Here is a 13772-nt window from a genome sequence, read left to right on the forward strand (position 1 = left end):
CCTGCCTGTGGCCCCTTCTCTCCCTGAGGCCCTCCTCTGCCCCACAGACCTTAGAATGGTCCAGGACTGGGTCCCTGGGTCCCTGGGTCTCTTCCTACTCACCGGCAGCGTCTGATACGTGTCCCGTCAGTCCACCAGCTTCAAGCTTGGCCCTACAGGTCCATCTTGCCCAGAGGAGACCATCTCCAACCAAACGGGGAGATGCAGAGGGAGCTAACCCTCCCCCTAGCCTCACACACTCCTCCCGCCTGTGCTCCACCTGACCATGCTGCAGGCCAGCCTCTCCCCTCCCGGGCCCCACCAGGCCCAGGACACCCCCGGCTCTCCTGGGACACTTGCCCACAGCTGTCCCGTCCCAGCTTCACCAGTGACCCCGCCCGGCCCGGCCTCACCCATGCATGGTCCCGCCCCCGCATGAGCTCTGTGCCCTCCTCCTATGCCCGCTGCTCCGTGCCATCCAGCCACATGGGAGCACCAAGCTCGTGCCCCTGTCCCTCTCCCGGCTCCTGGCCACAACTCCCTGTGACTGCATCGCCAGCGGGCCTAGTGCTGGGTCCGGGGCAGCGGAGGTGAGCCGCCCCGCAGAGGCGCAGGGGCGGTGCAGGGGGCAGTGCTGAGGGCAGTGCAGGGGGCGGTGCAGGGGGCGGTGCAGGGGGGGTGCAGGGGGCAGTGCTGAGGGCAGTGCAGGGGGCGGTGCAGGGGGCGGTGCAGGGGGCGGTGCTGAGGACAGTGCAGGGGGCGGTGCAGGGGGTAGTGCAGGGGGCGGTGCAGGGGGGTAGTGCAGGGGGCAGTGCAGGGGGCGGTGCAGGGGGCGGTGCAGGGGGCGGTGCAGGGGGGGTAGTGCAGGGGGCGGTGCAGGGGGCGGTGCAGGGAGTAGTGCTGAGGGCAGTGCAGGAGGCGGTGCAGGGGGCGGTGTAGGGAGTGGTGCTGAGGGCGGTGCAGGGGGCGGTGCAGGGGGCAGTGCAGGGGGCAGTGCAGGGGTGCAGCCGTCCTCCCTCCAGCTAGTGATGCTCCCCTGCCTGAGTTCCAAAGCTGAGGTCCTGCCGCTGAGGGAGGAGCCGTGGTACCCAGTGGGACGGGGCCACAACAAGCCCCGCCCCCGCCACTGCTGCCCCCCCAGGCCTCCCCCCCAGCACCCGCCCTCTAAATCCGTGTTGAGGCCCTGACCTCTCGTATTCGGAAAAGTGACCTTACTTGGAAGTAGTGTCATCCCAGATGGGATTCATTAAGATGACGTCATCGGGGGGGGTCCTAACCCAGTAGGCCGGGGGTCCTCAGGGAAAGGGGGATTTGGACACAGAGACAGACGCACAGGCGGGAAGACGCAGCCCGAGACAGAGGCGGAGGAGGGTGACGGGTCTACCAGCCCAGGACGTAGAAGATGCCCGCAAGCCAGCAGGGGCCGGGAGAGGGGCCGCAGGAGGAACCCGCCTGCTGGTTCCACCCCCTGCCCCGTACCCTTCCCCAGAGCAGAGCCCGGGGAGCCCACACAGGCCGGGACACGCTAGCAGCCACTCATGATGGTGAGGACTGGACAGCCCGGGAATGGGGAGACGGAGCTCAGAGACTCTCAGGAAGGCGCGTCAGGCAGGAAGGAGCCGCAGGGGAGCCGTGAGGGGCTGCGGGCCCACGGTGCACACAGGGTGGCCCCAGGGGCTTGTTTCCCCGTAGAAGGTGAGAGGCAGGGCCAGGCACGCAGAGTGCGTGTGCACACCCATTCGCAAGTCACATGTAAGCCGGGAGCAAGACAGGGTGCAGACGATTCTGGATGAAAACACATGATGCCTGTTCATTCACGAGATTCCCAGCCGACGGACGAGGATGCGGTCTCCAAGGGCCCCCTGGCTCCCGCCACTCCTTGAGGTCTGCGAGAGCGCCCACCATGGCAGAGGACACAGCCCCAGGACTCTGGCCCCACATCTCAGCCCCCGGGCCCGATGCCTTGGACTGAACACGGAGCGGGGCCAGGATTGAGGAAGCTGCGCCTGGGGACCCTGGCTTCAGGGAGGGAAGGAAGCGTCTCCAAGGATGTAGCCCCCAGGGTCACCAGCAGGACCCCAGGCACACCCATGCCCAGTGAAAACTGTGGCTGAAGGCCGAGGACAGGGGACGGGGCCCCTCTGGGCTTTCCCCCTGCCTGGACGCCAGTCCCCCTGCCTTCTGGCAGATGTGATGGCTGATCTCCCTCTAGGCAGGCCCTGACTCCTATCCAGCCATCCAGACCCTGCACCTGGGGCCACCACCTCTTCTGCTGTCCCCAGAACCGCGTAGGTGGTGACCTCAAGGCTGGCAGAAGGACAAGAGGAAGGCGGCCGGGCCGTGGCCTCAGATGCCTCCATGGTCACATCTGCCGGGCGGCCCTGCTGTCTCTTCCTCCAGCGACAGGGTCAGCCCCTCTCCCCACCCCGCCCAGTGCCTCCTGCTCCCGCCCAGCCTCCAACGGCCACTGCCGAATCACTGCTGGCTGGTCTCGCCGCTTCCGCGCGGTCCTCTGGTCCTCGAGGGAGGGCCCAGGGAGGAGGGAGGGAACGTGGGTCTATCCTCGTGCCCTCTTGAAACAAGACCAGAAGACGTGTTCATTCCGTAGAGCAAACAGGTGTTGATGTGGGTCCCAACGCGAGACAAAACCAGCAACATTTGTTGAGTCCCAGCCTCGTCGGAGCGAAGGGAGCAGCCCTGTGGCCCCCGGGGACGGTGCTCCGGGCCCAGTGAGTGGCAGGTGCGAAGGCCTTGGGGTGGCCCTGCCTGGCTCCCGGCCGCTGTTCTGAGAAGAGCTGGGCCCTGCTGCTGCTCACCGTGGGGTCCCAGGGCAACAGGATCAGCCGGACCTGGGGGTCTCCATCTCTCACCTGGTGGGCAGGGCTCTCTGTGGGTCCCATCCGGGGACACCGGTGGGGGGAGGAGCCAGCCCCTTCCGGAGGGAGGCTCCCGGGCCTGGAGGGGCTGGTGCAGGAGGGGGCGCGGGCAGCAGGTGCAGACTCCAACAGCTTTGCCTGGCTGGCGGTTGCCTCTGAGGTGCGGAGCACATCTGTGTTCATCAGTTGGCCGACAGATGGGCCCGGTTTAATATTTTTGGATTCAGTTAGACTCAGGGCCGCTGTGAACCCATACGGAGCGCAGGTGTGAGAAGCAGCGCCCTGGGGCGGGGCGGGTGGAGCCGGGGGGATGGGGTGGGGGGTGCGCCCTTGCTGGGGGCTGGGGACCCTGCAGGTGCCCCAGGGGAAGGACGCTCACCCTGTCCCTCGGGTTAGGCTGCAGATTTCGATAGGAGCTTCTTGTGAGGCTGTGGACACCATAATCCCACAGTCGTCCTGGGCGTGATAAGAAGCCGGCCAGCGGGGCCCGAGGAGATAACTCGGAAGGGGGCAGAGCAGGGCCTGGGCAGCCAGATGGCCGGTGTCGCAGCCGATTTTCCCACCAGCAACTGCTTTTGTTACTTAATCGCGTCACAGGCAGGAAAGCACCCGCCCTGTGCCCAGTATCTCCGGGGCCACCTTCTCGGCTGGCCGGGGGAAGTTTCCAGGAACCGCGATAGCGCCGCCGGATGTGGCCCAGACTTCTCAGCTCCAATCAGGATCCTGCAGACAGCCCCCCCACCCCGCCCCAGCAACTGTTTGAGATGGGAGCAGGGGGCAATGTGACCTCTGGGGGGCACGGAGGGCCCGGCCAGGAAGGTGTCCTGCGGCCAAGGCCGTCCAATGGGACCGCCGCAGCCCTGGCCAGGCCTCTTCCTGCACTCGGGGCTCTGCAGAGAACAGCCTGCTTCCCGTCAGAACCCCTTGTCATCCCGGCTGATGGTGGGGAAACTGAGGCCCCGGGTAGTCAGCGAGCTGGCCTCAAATCACAGATGGGCAGCCAGGGCCCCGGGCACCGTGGGCTGAGTGTGCGGCCGTGGCTTCACCAGCTCGCCAACCCGCTGCTCCCAGGAGACCCTGCGCACTCCGTGGGAGCCCCTGTTTGAAGGAACACGGGCCTCTCCAGGGGTCAGCCTGCCTGTCCAGTCAGTCCTCACGACTGCACCATCACTGCTGTGCACGAGGGTCTGGCCCGAGTGGCTCCCACCCACCTGCCTCCAGCACACACACGTGCACACACACACTCACCGCACACGCGTGCACACGCACGCACAAACACACACCCACGCACGCACACTCACTCGCGCACGCACTCACACATGCACACACGCACGCGCACAAGCACACAGAGGCACAGCGGGTCACATCTGCTTCCTGGGCCGGAGCATCCGGCCATCGGCAAACAGTCGCCGGCCCCCAGCTGCGTGTCAGCCGAGGCTTCAGGAGCGGCGGCCCCGGCGGGAGGAGACCCCAGGTGCCCGCCCTCCGGCAGGCACACGCCAGTGTCCGGTGCGTGAAGGGGAAGTTAGAGAAATCAGGATGCTTCGTTTGAAAAGTAAGAATTGAGATTCTGGCTGCAGACAACGAAAGCTAACCTCTCTAGGGCCCCCAGCTCATGCTAAGCAGCGGACGCGAGGGCGCACGGATCTCCGCCAGCCCCTGGCGCCCCCAGGGGAAGACGTTGCTGAGGACTCTGTCGTCGCAGGAGGAGACGCGCTGGGTCTGGTGTGGCGGCGAGAACAGCCACCTTCCAAGAGGGAACTCTGGGCTCCCACAGCACACGTCCCCAGCCGGCCGCAGCCCAGTGCGGGGGAGGGAGACGGCCCCCACGAAGCCCCTGGGCTTGGGGCTCGTGTCTGCGGACCCTCCGCCCAGGAAAGGAGGGGACGCCGTTCCCAGGCCCTTGTGCTTCCCCTGTGACGTCCTAGGACGGGCCCCCGCGCCCCCCACCACCATTCCAGGATGTGTCCTCCGTGCCCAGGGTCCACGTGCCTGAGGCCTGGGCCCTGCCACCAGGCTCGAGCCCGCTCTCAGCCCTGGGACAAACCCGCCGTCCGCCGGCCTCCTGGGTGCTGAGCTCCCACACGGAGCCACCTCAGGGAAATGCCACCTCTCCTTGTGGGTCCTGCCCCTCTGCCTTCTCTGACCCTGTGCCCCCATCCTCCCCCTCCCCAGTGCCCATGGTGAGCTCACCCTCTCCCAAAGGCCGGGGACCACCAGGATGTCCCCCTTGCACTCAGGCACAGCCACGGGGCCCTCTAGCCATGAGCTGGAAGGGGAGCCCTGCCCGGAGGTTCCGAGATTTTCCCCAGGCGCCTTTTCCTCCTTCCTTGAATGCGGTGGTAGCAGGAGCTACGGTCATCGCGTGGGGTCGGCGAGACCCGCCCAAACACAAGGGACAGCAGAGCAAGGGTGGCGGGAGCCCAGGAGCCCGAGGACGTCGGTGACCGGCCGTACCCAGTCCCGACCCACCAGCCTCCAGGCTGCCCGAGAAGTAAATGTCTGGGCTTAGAAAGCCACCGTTGGCCAGAGGCTCCGCTGCTGGTGGCCGAGGGCGTCCCATCGAAACACAGAGCTCTCCCTGGGAACCCCTGGGCCCGCCCGTGTGGGGGCCGACCTTGGAGAGGACGTGCAGAGCCGAGCAGGACGGCCCTGCCGCGCCCGGCCTGGCGACCAGGGCAGGTCACCGAACCTCCCTTCGTGGGGCCTCTGCCTCCCATCTGAAACTGGAGAGGATCCTCCTGGCCGCCCCTGGCGGAGGCCGCGCCAGCACACTCCAGTCCGACCCTCCTGGCAGCCCCCGGCGGAGGCCGCGCCAGCACACTCCAGTCCGGTCCAGTGAGTCGCCTCTGAGGCCTTGTCAGCTGGGTCACTGGGGACTCCATGACCTCAGGGGAGGACATCCTCCCGGCAGAGCGGGATGGGGCTGGACACCTTAGGGGAGGGAATCCTAAGAACGGCCTGGAGGCCAGCACAGAGACGAGGCTGGAGGATGGCGTGTTCCGGACCTGGGATGCTGGGCGGCACTAGCCTTGCTTCAACGGGAGATGGGCAGCCAGCGAAGGTTCTTGAGTGGAAGCATTCCCCTTGTCCAGTCTGAGTATTGACCTCTCCGGGGACTCACAAGTGTCTCCCAATCTGGTGCCAGGAGGCTCTGTATGGAGGGGGTGGGAGGCAGGTGTTCCTGAGGTCCTCTGTGTGGCCTGGGGAGACGTCTGAGCCTCTTTCTCCCCCGAGAAGACAATCCTGCCACAGGCACCTGGTTCACCCACGGTGGCAGCCAGCACAAGTCAGGGCCCAACCAGGTCTGTCAGAGCTCAGCCCTCCCCCCCGTGCCCCCTGGGGCTGCTAAACCCGGCAGGAGGAGACGGGCCTGGCGTGCACACTCCCCCTCCCCGCAGTGCGAGGAAGCCAGGCAGCTGCGACAGGAGCCATATGGCCCAGATTCCCGCTTCCAGGAGACAAGCAGGACCAGGACCTCAGCTCCCAGCTACTCTCCGGGCGGAAAATATTTACATCGAAATACGTCCCAATATGCCGCATTTCTGCCTCCAGCCTAGGGTTCTGTCCTCGCCAGCTGGGAGGGAGCTCTGCCTGGCTGGGGAGGGCGCGCCTCCCTGGGGAGCTGACAGCAATGTCGCGAGCAGCCCCCGACGTAGGCGCCCCGCGAGCAGGTGGGTCAGACGCACACCAGACGCACACCAGGGCCTGCAGGGTGCATCCGGCTCCCCTCAGAGCCGCGTCCCACGGCATCGGCCCACGAGTGCCCCCCAGACTGTGTGCTCGCAGAAGAAGGCCTCTCCCCCCACCCCCGAGGCACACCCAGTCACCCCCGGCCCCTTGGGGCTACTTTCCTCCCCAGCAGGCCTCACCAGGTCCCGCGTGGACTCTGCCTTTGACTCTGCCTTTCCCTACGCCAGCTGTGTGGGACCTGCGCAGAGGACCGCCTCGTCCCCTGTGTGCAGTGCGGGGACAGCCGGCGTGTGGAAGCACAATGCACGGGGCCGGAGGTGCGGGGAGGGGTCCGCCAGGTCCCATAAAATGGGCATAACCCGTAGCAACCACCACGCCTTCCTGGTGGTGTCCGTCCCTGGGGCTGCCTCACCTGCCCCCCAGACGGAGCTTCACAGGACAGAAACTGTCTCTGGACTGTGGTTCTGGCGGCCAGGAGTCCGAAGTCAAGGGGGCAGCAGGGCCACACTCTGCCTGAAGGGTTAGGGGAAGGATGCCATGGCCTGAGACATGTTCCCACAGAATTCCTATGCTGAAGCCCTGACCCCAGGATGTTTGTCATTAAGACCAGATTGATGCATTCATTGGAGAGAGAGGGAACACACACACGGGTGAGCACAGGGAGAGGGACAGAGAGCAGAGGCCAAGCGAGCCGCCCAGGCGCTCTGAAGATACGGTCTTCCCAGTGGGGACTCAATCACAGTGAGGCTAGTGGGGAGGCCCAACCCCCTCTCACGGCGGTCCCTCTAAGGGAGCTTTGGACACACAGTCCTGCAGGTGACATCTACAGCGGCTTTAACCTCGAGGAGCTGATGGGTAAGTGAAGCGTGGCCCGTCCACACCGTGGCTCAGAGAATGAGCTGGCATGACCCAGAGAGGCACGGCACAGCCGATCAGAAAGGCTGTGTGTAGTGGCGGTCCAACCACCAGCTCCTGGAAAAGGTCAGAGGGTCCGTGGTCCCCCGGGCTGGGGGGCAGGACGAGCAGGTGAGCACGGGGCACCGCAGGGCAGGGAAAACACTCTCCTGGTCTGACGACAGACACGTCTTCACCCGTGTGCCCAAACCCACAGAGCGTCCAGCCCCAGGCGTGACCCACAGGTAAACTGCGGCTTCTAGGAGACGACAGGTGTCCATGCAGGGTCACCGACCGTGGCAAACGAGCTGCGCGGCTGGCGGTGCGGGCGGAGGGCACGTGGGGCCTTCCTCTCAGTTCTGCTGTGAACCTAAAACTGCTCTAAAAAATCGTGTTTAAAACAAACAAAAATCTGGCCCCGTGGAGCTGACCTTCCCGTGAAGGGACAGGTGACGCATTAAACTGATCCATAAACCGTCTACCCCGTCAGAAAGTGACACCTGGCATTGGAGAAACACCAAGCAGGGGCAGGGGTCGAGGGCTGGGCAGGCTGGAAAGGGAGGGAAAGATTCACTGGGGAGGAGCAGTCCCGGCGGAGACAGCCATTGTGCCAAGGCCCTGGGGCACCGAGCCTCGCCTGTGCGTGGAAGTGACGAGACCAGGGTGAGTAGGGGCGGTGTGGCAGCAAATGCGGTCTGAGACCCACCCCCAGGTCCTGTCCCTCCACCAGCACACGGCTGTTGGTGTCTGGAGACCCCAGGGCACGGCGGTTTAGTGAGACCCCTGCAGACTTCCTGGGGTTTCTGGTGTCCCAGGACCCCCAGATTCCCTGCCATGGATCCCAAGGCCCCTTCCCCAGGGTCTAGCTCCCGAACTTCCTAGGGACTGGATGCGCTCGGAGAAGCTAGATAGGGGCTGGAGGGCGTCCCTAGACATGGGGGAGTCAGCGGGAAGGCCACTTGGGGCCGGGGCCAGCTTCCAGATGGCTGAATGACAAACTGGTCACATTCTGTGATAATGTGGGGAAAGGGGGTGAGCCAGCCAGCCTCCATGATCATTGTTTTCTCCTGGGAACACCACACCCGACCTCACAGCCCCACATGGAGAGCCGGGTCACCTGAGGGACCCCTGAGGGGGTAAAGTGGGGGGCTCTGGGTGCTCTGAGCTCCGTTTGTGTCCGGGAGGCCCCCACCATGCACGCAGGCATGACGGGGACAGTGTCGGCGTCCTGCTGCTGACCTCATAGGACCCCTGCACGGGCCTGGGCCACACCCCGACCCTACAGGCGTGGCTGCCTCCTGCTGTGGGGCATGACAAGGGCAGAGGTGTCCTGCGGGCCTCATCAGCTGTGGCCCAGGGTGGACAGGAAATGCGACAAAGTTGAGCCAAGGTCAGGCAGGCCTCGTGAAATGCACAGGACTTCTGAGAAGTGGCCCGGACACAGAGACGAACAGATATGTGACTCGACCCTTCTTACTGTGGTAAGAGACCTGTCGGCTGGGGCTGCCTTAGTGGCCACGTCTGGAACATAATTCAAACTGGGTCAACCACAGGGATGTTTGAATGCCTGGAACACAGACATGCATGAAGGTTTCAGGCATGGCTGTATCCAGGGGCTCACCAAAGCTGTCTCATCAGAAGCTCCAGCTTCTGCTCTCCTGGTCTCTGCCCATCCAGGCACAATGGCCACTTCAGCCTCAAAGTCAGCCCATCACAACCCTACCTGCAGGATCACGAACTCAGCCTTATCTGTGGGTCTGCCCTGGGGAAGGCTCCCACAGGCTGCCCTGGGTCACTGGCATTCTCTTTTGATGGTGGGGTAGGTAGCATGGCTGCACCCCCCTGGGAGGAATTCCCCCAAAAGAATCAGAAGAAGTGGGTGGAGGAGAGCCAGCCCCAGGTGTCCGACTCGGCAAGTCCCATGGGGCTGAGAATTTCTGACACGTTAGCAGGGGTGCTGGTGCTGCAGGCTGGGGCCACCCTGGAAGGGCCTGCCCTCTGCCCTGGCCCTTCCGCTCTGCGCCCAGGGACGTCTGGGGTTCAGAGTGACCAGATGCAGGGCGGGGACTGCTGACCCAGGGTCGTGGGAGCCGCAGGAGCAGAGGGTCGCATTGAGGCTGGCGGCTGGGAACTTGGGGAAGTCGGCGCACGCTTGCGGGGCTTGGCGGACGCTGGCCAGCCACGTGGTCCGGGGTGGCTTCCCGTGGAGGGGCTGCCATGGGAATTTGAACCTCAGCTAGAGAAGTTGGGGACTTAAGGCATCATGTAGGTGACGGCAGAGGGGGAGGGGCCCCTGCTCTGCTCCTGGGGAACTAGAGCCTCGAGGGCACCAACCTCCAGCCGCAGCCCACACAGGGGAGCAGGCCACCAGGACAGGCTCGGGCAACGGCCCAGGCTGCCAACACCCAGAGGCCACGAGGAGCATCGCCGCGACACGGGAACGCCAGATTCCAGACACGCTGGCCTCAGCGGGATGGCCGGGCCCCCTTCAGTGGGGACGTTCTCATCCTTAAAGTGAGGCCTGATGTCGGCAGCTCGGCCGTCTCAGTGAGGCTGGGGGGCTGTGCACCCGAGCATTACGGTCTCGAAACTTGTGTGTGTTGGAGAAAAAACGTTAGCGTGAACTCAAATTTTTAATAAGGAGAGAGAATATAAAATACACAGTTTCTTTCCTGACGGATATAGGCCAATTTCTCCCGCAACCCAAGGAGAGACCCTTCCTCGTGACAGAACCACAGTGACATGCTCAGGATCACGGGGCCTCTCAGAAGCAACCGGCATCTGCCGTGTGGTGCACTGGGGAAGGTCAGGCCTCGGCGTCTCTCGTCCCCAGGGTTCCGGGCACCTGGAAGAACCTCATTCCCTCCGGCCAGTCCTGGCAGGGACCTCCATTCCCCCAGCCCACAGCTGTCTGAAAGGTCCCACCCTGGGCCCCCTGTGCAGCCCCTCCCCAGTCTCAGGGCCGTCCCCACGAAGGCGAGCGGACGCCTCCTCCGCTCCGAGGGCCTGGCCTGTACGCTTCTCGAACCCACCCGACTCCCCCGTCATGGACCCCTGACCAGCTCCTGTCGGGACTCAGCTTTGGCCGGGTCTCTAGTAGTTCCCAGGCCCCAAACTCTATGGGTAGAATGTTCTGGAAGATTCTAGGTGGCTGGTCAGTGCACAGAGCCCATCTCCTCCCCTTTTAAACTGTTGCAAATCCCAAGGCAGGATGGAGAGGAGAAGAGAAAGGCAAACAGGAAAACAGCATGCATGCCCAGAAGAGGGGCCTCTCTCCTGGGACGCACGGTGCCCAGGCCAGCTGAGCCCGGACGGTCAGAGAGAAACCGGACCCCGGACAGGGCCCAGCGAGGTGACTCACCACCCTCCACCTGGGGCTCCTTGAAGGGAAAGTGGCGATGGAGGGGGGTTTCCCTGTGTGGGTGGCACCGCAGGACCCAGAGGGCACACTCTGAAGCAGGCGGCAGCAGCAGGGACCTGTCCCCCAGGAGTGCCAGGTCATGTGGGGGTGACGGTCTTCCCTCTGTGGCCGGCTTCCCCCCAGCCCCGAGCCTCTGCTAGCTCCTCTGTGGAATGGGCTGCCTGGGCCGGATGCTCCTGGCTTGGCTGGGAGTGGGCAGGGAACAGAGGGCAGGGGCGGGGTGGGGGCTCACACATCAGGACCCTCCACCCTGTGCCTCTGGCCACCCTGGGACCCAAACCCCAGCCCCCCACACCCCTGCTGACAGCTTGACCTCTCCGAGGCTCAAGGATGTGACTGGCTCCAGGCTCACGGGGGCTCAGCCGACCGTCGGGGGGACTCTGCTGTCACTCGGTCACGCTCGAATTACACCCCCTCGCAGTCCGCCCTTGCTGGGGTCAGCCCCAAAGCAGCATCTTCCTCCTGGAGCCCATTTCAAGGGCGAGGCTGCCAGGCTCTCCCTGCACTACACCCACTGCCGGCCTCAGGCAGTCCGTGTCACCCCGGCACAGACCTCCCCGGTGTCGGGGACACTCTCAGCCCTGACCCAGGCTCCCGAGGCCTGGCCTGAGCAGCTGGGCCTAGAGCACACCCCACCTTAGCGCACCAGCCACCCCGGGGTCCTGGGCCCAGTGAGCCGCCTCTTCTGCCCCAGCCAGAGAGCAGGGGGTCTGGGGGTCGAGGATTACCGGCCATCCCCCTCGGTGCTCGTGTGAAGCAGAGGCCTGAGGGTGGGAGACGGTGGGATTCGAGCCAGGAGAAGTTACTGATGAGGGCAGGGGGCCGGCCTTCAGACGCGGGCTGGTGCACTCACTCACCTATCCGTCAGGCTCGGCCGGAGCCCGGGGCTGCGCGCCCAGGACACAGCCATCCCGAGAAGAGAGGGTCCGGGCCCGTGGCTGCTTTCCCGCTGGAGCAGGGAGATGCCCACAGCAACCGCACCACAGGGTGCTCACGCTGCGGGGGGCGGGTGGTGCCCAGGGGCTGTGGGAGCCCAAGACGGGTGCTTCCTGAGGGCTCTGAGGGAGGCGTCGGGGGGTACAGTGGGTGGGGCTGGGCAAAGCCGTGGGGAGAGAAGCTGCTCCCAACGGGAGAGGCTTACATCGAGGGGAGAGGGACCCAGAGTGGGGGTCTCCTGGGTCACCTCTGGAGTCTGGCCAGATCTTGAGGCAAAGGTTTAGGAGGAAGAGTTGGGGGACCAGACTGGGCTTTGGGCAGATCTCGCTGCTGTGCTGTGGGAGGGCTGGGAGCCACGGGGCTGGGGAGGAGAGGCTGCTGCAGACCCCTGGGGGGTGTGGGGGTGACAGGTGCTGTGGGCAACAGAGAGAATGTCCTTCTCTTCCAAAGGACTGTCCTGAACAGGGGCTTGGGTTCACCACGCAGAACCCCCAGAAGGACTGGCTGGGCTCCATTTAGGAAGTGCTTTCTCAGGGTAACACGCGTTGGAGGTGGGCATGACCGTTCAAGCCTTGCCCTGAGTGGCCCTTCCAGCAGGCGGTTCTCACGGGGGCCACCGCCAACTGAGACGGGGCAGGGTCCGTATGGGAACCGGGTCATTGACTCCTCAGCACCCTGCGAGGTGGCTACCCTGGTCCTCTCACGGTCCCGGGGAGGAAACAGAACCCCAAGAGCACCCAGCAAATAAAACCAATGTTGGGGAGCCTGGAGGCCCCTGACTCCTGAAGCCTCACAGTGACAGGGTCACCAAGGCTGGAGGGCCCTGGCTGAGGCCAGGCAAGAGAGGGGTCTTCAAGACGGGCTTGAAGCATAGTTCTTTACTTAGAAGTTGGGGGTCCATGGACTTGCATAGGAAAACAAATTGTACCTGAGTCCATTAACCTCAACCCAACACTTAGCATGCGTGTAGCCATGGCGCCCTGCCCAGGATTTCGGGGCCAGCAGCCCGTGCGCCTGCCGCGGTCCGGAGCCCGCCCGGAGTGGGGCCTTCAGTGGGTTCAGCCTGCTGGGTCCCTTCACGGTTCAGAGCATAGTTAACCAGTTAACACCTCTCACCGCTCCAAACTCATGGTTGAACGGGAAAGTATGTATATTTGAAATTGTTTAACATTTCGGCAACTGTATTTGAATATAATGGATTCCGTAATTCTACGAGCGTTTGTGTTCTCAAAACAGTATTTGGAGAAAAGGGCCATTATTTTGGTTCCACCAGTAAAGGGGCCTGCAGCACCAGGAGGGCTGAAGCTGGTGGTTCAGGGTCAGCCTCCTCCTGGGCTGTTCCCAGTGTGGGCTCCGGCCGAGCCGCTCTCCCCGCCACCGGGAGAGGCACCATCAAGTGACGGCAGCCAGAGACCCCTGGGGCCCTTCCCCGTGTGAGCATTTTCCACAATCTGCCCAGCCGAGCACATGCTGCCTTCCTGGTGGCTCTGGGTTTGCCCAGTGGCCCCTGAGCTGGGCAGTGGGGGGGCGGGGCAGTTAGTCCTCAGGTGGCCCCGTCTGCTGGGTACTCAGTAAGCACAGGCGGTCGGGATTTTTCCCGCCCCTCCCTGTTGTCCACCACCATTCAGCCATACCGCACTCAGGACTGGAAAGCAGAGGTTGGCAGCCATCTGGGCTCTGGGCTAGAAAGTGCTGATCCTGTAGGGTTCCCATGGAGCTGCTCACCCCCCCCCACATCTGACCTGTCCTGGAGCTTATATCGTCTGTGACTTCTATCTCTCTTTTGGGGGCTTTGCAACGGAAGACATCACCTTTGTGGGCCCAGTCCTCCTCTATAAAGCAGGCTACGTGAGATTTGCATAGAATCACGCTTCCACTGATGCATCCATCCACTCGAACATCCATCCATCCGTCCATCCATCCATCCACACATCCATCCAACCATCCGCCCATCCACCATCCATCCATCCGTC

This window comes from Mustela lutreola, chromosome 16 (assembly GCF_030435805.1).
Source record: "Mustela lutreola isolate mMusLut2 chromosome 16, mMusLut2.pri, whole genome shotgun sequence".
In the NCBI taxonomy this organism is placed as follows: Eukaryota; Metazoa; Chordata; class Mammalia; order Carnivora; family Mustelidae; genus Mustela; species Mustela lutreola.